We start from the raw sequence: 10,375 nt of genomic DNA on the forward strand, positions 1-10,375 counted from the left end.
TTGAGCCCATGACTATGCCACTGCAGAAGGAAGGAAGGAAGGAAGGAAGGAAGGAAGGAAGGAAGGGACGAAGGGAGGGAGAAAGGGAGGGAGGATGATGGCTGCCTAATGATTAAACACTTGGTGAAGGATGAGAATGGCCCTGTTGGGGGATCAAGCATTTGACGCTTTGTGCTTGAGTAACTCACTGTTTCATATATGAAGGGAAAATGCTGCATTACATTGGTCTTAAACTGGCCTCCTTACATTCCACAGATATGACTACTGAGAGCGTACCTTTTAGATTTTGTTTTATGGTCTCTGAAAGCCTGATTGGTAGCATAACACTGTGTTCCTTGCCCCCTCTTTATATAAAGAAATGTATACCAGCCTGGGCAACATGGCAAAAACCCCTGTCTCTACAAAAAAAACTACAAAAATTAGCTGGGCATGGTGGCACATGCCTGTCGTCCCAGCTACTCAGGAGTCTGAGGCATGAGGATTGCTTGAGCCCAGGAGGTGGAGGTTGTAATGAGCCAAAACCGCACCACTGCACTCCAGCCTAGGCGACAGAGTGAGATCCTGTATCAAAAAAAGAGAGAAATGTACAGGCACATTTTTAACTGTCATGGTGGCAAATGCTTGCCAGCCTTCTCCACTCAATGCATACACAAACCACTGACTCCTTGATGTCTACATCTGTGAAAAAACATCCAGTGTCCCCCAAGTTGTCCTTAGAGTCTGTGTTTCATAGCAGCAGCAAGGTCTCTTCATGTTGTTCTCTAGGGAAGGGGTCAGCCACAAAAAGGCAACAGTTATACAACTTTGTAACAAGCCCACATCCTGTATCTATGCACATTTTGGAGGAAACACCAAGGCTTTAGGTTATCATTATTGCAAAGGAAAATGCTACAGTTATCATAATTTACTGAAAAAAAAAAGAAAAAATCAAAAATCCCAGCAGTTTGCTGTAAAACTGAGTAACTTCCTGTTACAATCTTCTCCAATGGGGCAGCACCCACAACTATACATATTAAAGTGAAGTTTAATGTCCAAGAGTTTAATTCCTTTAATTCCCAAGAGTTCCCAGAACTGGTCAAACATCATTATCTCCATTAATCGTTATTCAGAGGAAATTCAAATAGCCCAGAACATCAACTACTGACTGAGGACATGATTAGGCAACAATGAATGAACAGCTTCAGAAAAAAGCAGATAAAATGGAAAAGGCAACCTGTCCAACAGCTCAGGCATTCTCCCAGCCCGTGAGAGGTATACTCAAGCCTTTTTTTTTTTTTTGAGGTGGAGTTTCGCTGTTGTTGCAGCAAAACAATAGAGTGCAATGGCACAATCTTGGCTTGCTGCAACCTCTGCCTCCTGGGTTCAAGCGATTCTCCTGCCTCAGCCTACTGAGTAGCTGGGACTACAGGTATGCACCACCACATCCAGCTAATTTTGTATTTTTAGTAGACACAAGGGTTCTCCATGTTGGTCAGGCTGGTCTCGAACTCCCAACCTCAGGTGATCCACCCGCCTCGGCCTCCCAAAGTGCTGGGACTACAGGTATGAGCCACTGTGCCCGGCCACGCCTGGCTAATTTTGTATTTTTAGAGGTCAGGCTGGTCTCAAACTCCTGATCTCAGGTGATCCACCCACCTTGGCCTCCCAAAGTGCTGGGATTACAGACAGGAGTCACTGTGCCCAAACTTTTTTTTTTTTTTTTTTTTTTGAGACAGGGTCTTGCTGTGTTCCTCAGGCTGAAGTGCAATGGCTCAATCATAGCTCATTGCAGCCTCAACTCCTGGGCTCAGGTGATACTTCCAACTTAGCCTCTGGAGCAGCTGGGACTACAGGCATTCACTACCACGTCTAGCTAATTAAAATTTTTTTTGTCGAGACAGGGTCTCTATGTTGCCCAGGTTGGTCTCGAACTCCTGGGCTCAAGCAATCTCTCTTTGGCCTCCCAAAGTACTGGGATTACAGTCGTGGGCCATGATGCCCAGCCTCAAGCCTTTTTTCAAACAAAACCCTATACACATGGCCAATACATAAAAGAAATAAGTGAGCTTCCATACTTAAAATGAGAGAAAGAAAAAGGAGGGCCAAAAGGGACTGAGCTCAGCTCCTCAGTCCCCTCAGGACCTCGAGCTTGGCTTACTTTGCTCAGCTATGGTCTAGGAGACATAAGATACTCAATTAAACATTTGCTGGCTACCATTTCCCACTACCTGTGCTAAGTGACCAGTGGCTCTGGGCACGGTCTCTTATTTTAGGCCTGTGTGTCCAAATCAGCAGTGGGAAGCTGGGCCTGGATTAGCCATTGTTCCCAGACCTGACCTGCCCAGAGCTTTCTGGCCACTGGGCCAGAGCTCCATCTACTCTTCCACACATCATTTCCAGTTGCCCACTAGCTCCTTGAAAACTTCATGACCTTCCAAAAAACCATGTAGTTTCTGTGTCTTCAACTCACCTCATCCCCAGCATTGGTACTGAGCTCTAACCCTGTATTAGGGACAGGCACATACTCTAATCAGCTGTCCTTGACTAAAGGCAGACCTTGAGCTCTAAACACTTCTGCCTCACCCACACCAGCTAGTTAAGTTGCTGCGGCCTCAGCAGTCCTCTCCTAGGAACCAGATTAGACCACTGCTTACACATGGGGACACGCTGTCCTTTGGACAAGTACTCAGGCAAGTCCCTTGACAGTTGGTGTTTGGTAAAAGGCTGTTTGTTTACAAAGGAATGTCCTAGGGTTTCTGTCTTTAATCTACTCAAATACTTCCTTTTTCGAACACAATTTGTGTTCGAAGTCACAAATTGAGAGATGTGTACTTCTGAAGATGGGAAGAAAGGGTATTTGTCAGAATAATCCTTATCCGTTTTTTTTTTTTTTTTGAGACGGAGTCTTGCTCTGTCGCCCAGCCTGGAGTGCAGTGGTGCGATCTCGGCTCACTGCAAGCTCCGTCTCCCGGGTTCACGCCATTCTCCTGCCTCAGCCTCCTGAGTAGCTGGGACCACAGGCGCCCGCCACCACACCCGGCTAATCTTTTGTATTTTTAGTAGAGACGGGGTTTCACAGTGTTAGCCAGGATGGTCTCGATCTCCTGACCTCGTGATCCGCCTGCCTCGGCCTCCCAAAGTGCTGGGATTACAGGCATGAGCCACCGCGCCCGGCCCCTTATCCTGTTTTTGGTTGCAAATTCCTTTCAGAATCAGAGCAAGGCTTCAGATTCTCTCTCCAAGACAACAGTATAGTTTTAAAATGTTGCCTGTGGCTAGGCATGGTGGCTCACGCCTGTAATCCCAGCACTTTGGGAGGCCAAGGTGGGTGGATCACCTGAGGTCAGGAGTTCGAGCCCAGCCTGGCCAACATGGTAAAACCCTGTCGCTAACAAAAATACAGAAATTAGCTGGGCATGGTGGTGGCAGGCACCTTAATCCCAGCTACTTGGGAGGCAGAGGCAGGAGAATCGTTTGAACCCAGGGGGCAGAGGTTGCAGTGAGCCAAGATTGAGCCATTGCACTCAAGCCTGGGGGACAAAAGCGAGACTTCTCTCAAAAACAAAAATAAAAACAAAAACAAAAAAATCAATCCCTGTTCTAAAAGGAGTCTCTCAGTGACATTCTCTTTTTATGGGTAAAGTTTTCAGTAAGACCCTGAGTGCTCTAAGAAAGGTTTCTTCTTTCTCTGGCCTCCTTCCTTCTCTTCTCTTCCTACTCTATCTTAGCGGGTTCAGTGCAAGTTCTCCCGTTTTCTCAATTTCTCCACTCTAACTTCCCCGGCCTCTCAAAACTCTCATAAACCTTACAAAGTGATTTTACTGTTTTGTGTCTTCTCAAAGTTACTACCAGCTCCTAGTAAACAAAGACTATGCTTGGTTTGCTGTTGTATTTGCACATCCCCTCAGTGCCAATACTCTGCACACCTTAGAGGCTCAATACAGTACAGTCAGCCCTACATATCCATGGGCTCTGCATTTGTGGATTCAACCAACCTCAGATTAAAAATATTCACAAAAAGGCCTGGCATGGTGGCTCACGCCTGTAATCATAGCACTTTGAGAGGTGGAAGTGGGTGAATCACTTAAGGTCAGGAGTTCAAGACCAGCCTAGCCAACATGGTGAAACCCCGTAATCTGCTAAAAATGTAAAAATTAGCCGGGGGTTGTGGCAGGCACCTGTAATCCCAGATACTTCGGACGCTAAGGCAAGAGAATCGCTTGAACCCAGGAGGCAGAGGTTGCAGTGAACCAAGACTGCACCATTGCACTCCAGCCTGGGTGACAGAGCGAGATGCCCTCTCAATCAACCAATCAATCTTCAGGGGAGAAGAAAAAAAAACAAGATGGCTGCATCTGTACTACACATGTACAGACTTTTTTTCTTGTCATGATTACCTAAACAATACAATATAACAATTATTTACGTAGCACTGTATTAGGTATTATAAATACAGATGATTTAAAGAATACGAAAGATATAAGTTACATGCAAATTATATACACCATTTTATATAAGAAACTTGAGCTGGGAATGGTGGCTCATGCCTGTAATACCAGCACTTTGGGAGGCCGAGGCCGGCAGATCACCTGAAGTCAGGAGTTCGAGACCAGCCTGGCCACCATGGTGAAACCTCATCTCTACTAAAAATACAAAAATTAGACAGGCGTGGTGGTGCACACCTATAATCCCAGCTACTCTGGAGGCTGAGGCAGGAGAATCATTTGAACCTGGGAGGTGGAGGTTGCAGTGAGCCGAAATCGCACCACTGCACTCCAGCCTGGGTGACAGTGCAAGATTCCGTCTCAAAAAAAAAAAAGAAAAAGAAAAAATGAAACTTGAGCATCCTGGATCTTGGTACCCTTGAGGGGTCCTGGAACCAATCTCCATAGATACTGAGGGATGACTATATATACCTGTCAAATGGCCTCATATTACTGTTTCTTGATCCTTCTACCTTTAGCTATTTGGACTTGAATGTGTTGCCTCCTTTAAAATTTGGGCATATAGGCCAGGCGCGGTGGCTCAAGCCTGTAATCCCAGCACTTTGGGAGGCTGAGATGGGCGGATCACGAGGTCAGGAGATCGAGACCATCCTGGCTAACACGATGAAACCCCATCTCTACTAAAAAATACAAAAAACTAGCCGGGTGTGGTGGCGGGTGCCTATAGTCCCAGCTACTCGGGAGGCTGAAGCAGGAGAATGGCGTAAACCTGGGAAGCGGAGCTTGCAGTGAGCTGAGATCCGGCCACTGCACTCCAGCCTGGGCGACAGAGTGAGACTTAGTCTCAAAAAAAAAAAAAAAAAAAAAAAAAAAAAATTGGGGCATATGAGGCCGGGCACCGTGGCTCACGCCTGTAATCACAGCACTTTGGGAAGCTGAGGCGGGCGGACCACTTGAGGTCAGGAGTTCGAGACCAGCCTGGTTAATATGGTGAAACCTCGTCTCTACTAAAAAGGCAAAAATTAGCCAGGTATAGTGGCGCACATCTGTAGTCCCAGCTACTCGGGAGGCTGAGGCAGGAGAATCGCTTGAGCCTGGGAAGCGGAGGTTGCAGTGAGCTGAGATAGTGCCACTGCACTCCAGCCTGGGTGTCGCAGCAAGACTCGATCTCAAAAAACAAACACACAAAAAGATGTATAGATATATTTCATCTGCACCCTAGGTTCCTAGCACAAAGCTCCTAAAACTTTTGTAGATGGGGGCACTAGCAGAATCTTTTGTTCTGATATTGGTCTTTAACCCCAGTTTCTGACACAGAACTCCTAAAACTTTTGTAATTTCCTAAATCCCTTGGAATTTCCTGGGTAATAGGAGCATCTTGTTTTGTTTTGTTTGAGACAGAGTCTCATTCTGTCACCCAGGCTGTAGTGCAGTGGTATGATCTTGGCTCACTGCAACGTCTACCTCCCAGGTTCACGCAATTCTCCTGCCTCAGCCTCCTGAGTAGCTGGGATTACAGGCGCACACCACCACACCCAGCTAATTTTTTGTGTATTTTTAGTAGAGACAGGGTTTCACTATTTTGGCCAGACTGGTCTTTTTTTTTTTTTTTTTTTTTTGAGACGGAGTCTCGCTCTGTCGCCCAGGCTGGAGTGCAGTGGCCGGATCTCAGCTCACTGCAAGCTCTGCCTCCCGGGTTTATGCCATTCTCCTGCCTCAGCCTCCCGAGTAGCTGGGACTACAGGCGCCCGCCACCTCGCCCGGCTAGTTTTTTGTATTTTTAGTAGAGACGGGGTTTCACCATGTTAGCCAGGATGGTCTCGATCTCCTGACCTTGTGATCCGCCCGTCTCGGCCTCCCAAAGTGCTGGGATTACAGGCTTGAGCCACCGCGCCCGGCCGGCCAGACTGGTCTTGAACTCCTGACCTCGTGATCTGCCTCCCAAAGTGCTGGGATTACAGGTGTGAGCCACTGCACCCGGCTGGTAATAGGAGCATCTTTTGTTGTAAGTAAGTAACTCTTGGTGGGCTCCTAGATAGCCTTGGGATAGGGGCTGATTGCCTGGGGAACCAACTATGTGATTAGAGGGTGGGAACTTTCAGCTCTACCCACTTAACCTCAGGGGAGGGGAGAAGGTCTAAAGGTTGAATTGATCACCAATGGCCAATAATGTATTCAATTATGCCTTTGTAATGAAGCCTCCATAAACAAACACACACACACACCCCCCCCAGGGTTTGCATTAGCTTCAGAATAGCTGACTACATGAAAGTTCCAGAGAGGGCGTAGAAGCTCCATGCCCCTTTCTATATGCCTCACCCTATACATCTCTTCCATCTAGCTATTCATCTGTATCCTTTTTTCTTTTTTTCCACTCTGTTGCCCAGGCTGGATGGAGTGCAGTGGTGTGATCTCAATTCACTGCAACCTCCGTCGCCAGGGTCCAAGCAATTTTCCTGCCTAAGCCTCCCTAGTGGCTGGGACTACAGGCATGCACGACCACGCCCAGCTAATTTTTTTGTATTTTTAGTAAAGATGGCGTTTCACCATGTTGGTCAGGCTGGTCTCAAACTCCTGACCTCAGGTGATCTGCCCTCCTTGGCCTCCCAAAGTGCTGGGATTACAGGCATGAGCCAGCACGCCCAGCCATCTGTATCCTTCTTAATATCCTTTAGAGTAAACGGGTAAATATAAGTAAAGTGTTTTCCTGAGTTCTGTGAGCCACTCTAGCAGATTAATCAAACCCGAGGAGGGACTGTCAGAACTCTCAATTTATAGCTGGTAGGTCAGAAGAACAGGTGACAATTTACTACTTGTGACTAGTGCCTCAAGTTGGGACAGTTTTGTGGGACTGAGCCCTCAACCGGTGGGATCTGACACTATCTCCAGATAGAGTGTTAGAATTTAACTGACTTAGAGGACACCCCGCTGATGTGTCTACTAGAGAACTGCTTGGTGTATGGGGAAACAACTCCCATATATCTGGTGTCAGAAGTGTTGTGTTGAGTGACTGTGGGAACAGAGTAGGAAAAACACTTTGGGGTTTTTGCCTGCCTCAAATAACTAGAAGAGCCACAAGCGAAGACAGAAAAGCATAACCTATAACAGCTAGTTTCTCAGCACAGCACGTTTTTCCCCTTCTGGGTCCACTTGCCTTTTTATAAACACAAAAAGTCTTACAAAGCAGGACAAATGTGACACTGAGCACAGACATTTGAACATTTTGCTAGAGGAATGGAGTTTTTTAAGTTATATTCTAATTAGTGGGATACCTGCTATTACCAAGCAGACCAAAGGCCTGACTTTCCCTGTGTCCTTCCTACATAAAAAGAAGGGAGTAAAGATTTAATGTCTTCTAGGTAGAAGTTAGAGGACCACCCAGGCCACACTTCACTAAGTTTGCTTTTTCATCTGCCTTCAAACACTACTATCCACACTCAGCTTTGTTCATTTATTCCTTCCCTTCTCCCTCCTGCCCTCCTCCAGACTGCCACAGAGATAGTTCAAGGTGACAACAGCTCCTCTGCGGCAGCACATAGTGGTCTTGCCAGAGACAACAGCAGATCAAGTAACTACTGAAGATGATGGCTACACTTGGACAGGTGATATTACATTATCATCAACAAATATTTATCACCTTCTTCAGTACTGTGACTACAAAGAAGGATAAGATCTTCTTCTGCACGTTAAGTACCTTTCAATCTAGAGAGTTAGGTGGAAAAATAAAAAGATAACATAAGGTGCACCATTCTGTAAATATTAATTGTGCAATACAGACAACTGTGTTAAGACAAAGCTTTATGTTCCCGACTTTCCAGAACAATTCTGATTTCAAATATCCTGTTCCAACTAATTCTTTCAGTACACCTGTATGCTCAATTACATGTGTTTGGCATAAAAATTATGATCATCACAGCTACTTATGAGGCCAGCCAGTCAACTAGATTAACTAAAATCAGGATGGCATTATAATACGAGATTGTTTCAATCACACTAGTACCTTCTCGCAGCCTTAGCACAGTGCTTTAATAATAGGCCCTCTATCTCAGACATGTCAACATGAGCAAAACAAAAAACAGTAGGCCCAGCTGGGCACGGTGGCTCATGCCTGTAATCCCAATACTTTGGGAGGCAGAGGTAGGTGGATCACCTGACATCAGGAGTTTGAGACCAGCCTGGCCAACATGGTGAAACCCCGTCTCTACTAAAAATACAAAAAATTAGCCAGGCATGGTGGCAGGCGCCTGTAATCCCAGCTTCCCTAGAGGCTAAGGCAGGAGAATCGCTTAAACCTGGGAGGTGGAAGTTGCAGTCAGCCAAGATCACGGCACTGCACTCCAGTCTGGGTGACAAGAGTGAAACTCTGTCTTAAAAAAAAAAAAAAAAAATAGTAGGCCCTTAGCCGGGCACGGTCGCTCACACCTGTAATCCCAGCACTTTAGAAGGCCCAGGTAGGTAGACCACTTGAAGTCAGGAGTTTCAGACCAGCCTGGCCAACATGGCAAAACTCCATCTCTACTAAAAATACAAAAATTAACTGGGCGTGCTGGCACACACCTGTAATCCCAGCTACTCGGGAGGCTGAGGAAGGAGAATCACTTGAACCCAGAAGGCAGAGGTTGCAGTGAGCCGAGATGGCGCCACTGCACTCTAGTCTGGGTGACAGAGCAAGACTCCGGCTAAGAAAAAAAAAAAAAAAAAGGCCGGGCGCTGTGGCTCACGCCTGTTAATACCAGCACTTTGGGAGGCCGAGGTGGGTGGATCACCTGAGGTCAGGAGTACGAGACCAGCCTGGCCAACACAGTGAAACCTCATCTCTACTAAAAATACAAAAATTAGCCAGGCATGGTGGCATACAGCTGTAATCTCAGCAACTCAGGAGGCTGAGGCTGGAGAATAGCTTGAACCCAGCAGGCTGAGATTGCAGTGAGCTGAGATTATGCCACCACACTCCAGCCTGGATGACAGAGCAAGACTGTCTCAAAAAAAAAAAAAAAAGGCCGGGCCCGGTGGCTCACGCCTGTAATCCCAGTACTTTGGGAGGCCGAGGCGGGAAGATCACGAGGTCAGGAAATCGGGACCATCCTGGCTAACACGGTAAAACCCCGTCTCTACTAAAAATACAAAAAATTAGCCAGGCGTGGTGGCGGGCACCTATAGTCCCAGCTACTCGGGAGGCTGAGGCAGGAGAATGGCGTGAACCCGGGAGGCAGAGCTTGCAGTGAGCCGAGATCGTGCCACTGCACTCCAGCCTGGGCAACAGAGCAAGACTCCGTCTCAAAAAAAAAAAAAAAAAAAAAAGAAGAATAAGAAAAAGGCAGGCTGGGTACAAGACACCAGTCTGTTATGCCATTCTTCCCCACAGCCTTTTTAAAGTTACTGAGAACTATGACAGTAATTAGGCCTATGATACTCCTGGGAAGGAAACGAATCTATTTGTGAAACAAAAATTAATTTTTTCCCTAAGCCAAGTGAAGAGAATAACCACTTCGTTGGCCTCTGATATACACACTGACAGCACAGTTCACCACACAACAATCACCTCTTTCGGTGTCCCTTTCCCCAGGTATTCTATTCGCTCACCGCTCTATCTTCCCTACTAGTCCACTCCCTCCTCTTTCCAGCCTGTGCCTTAGACAAGGACCCCAAACAAGAATCACCTGAGAAACTCCAAAAACAGGTTCCCAGTCATAATCCCAATTTTGCCAAAAAAGAAAGGTTTGGAAACCCCTTAGATCAACAAGCAGCATCTAAAGACACCAAAAACTTAGGCTCACCAAGTATTAACTTCCTGCCTCAGCCTCCCAGGTAGCTGAGATTATAAGCATGTGCCAGCATCCCACTTACTGTTCACGCTAATTTTTTTTTTTTTTTTTTGAGACGGAGTCTTGCTCTGTCACCCAGGCTGGAGTGCAGTGGCCGGATCTCAGCTCACTGCAAGCTCCGCCTCC

General features: G+C 46.7%; 1 protein-coding gene across 2 annotated transcripts in view; it reads right to left on the reverse strand.

The window, feature by feature from the left end:
- HMOX2 (heme oxygenase 2) overlaps nt 1-10,375 on the reverse strand; it is a 44,027-nt gene that overhangs the window by 23,424 nt on the left and 10,228 nt on the right. Inside the window, exon 1 of one of the 2 annotated variants that reach the window (XM_025369835.1) lies at nt 663-904. The exons of the other annotated variant lie outside the window; for it this stretch is intronic. The gene's annotated coding sequence lies outside the window, so the exon portion shown is untranslated. Of the gene's footprint in view, nt 1-662; nt 905-10,375 lie in introns of those variants that run through there. 2 annotated transcript variants of the gene reach the window in all.

Source organism: Theropithecus gelada, chromosome 20 (assembly GCF_003255815.1).
Source record: "Theropithecus gelada isolate Dixy chromosome 20, Tgel_1.0, whole genome shotgun sequence".
Classification (NCBI taxonomy): Eukaryota; Metazoa; Chordata; class Mammalia; order Primates; family Cercopithecidae; genus Theropithecus; species Theropithecus gelada.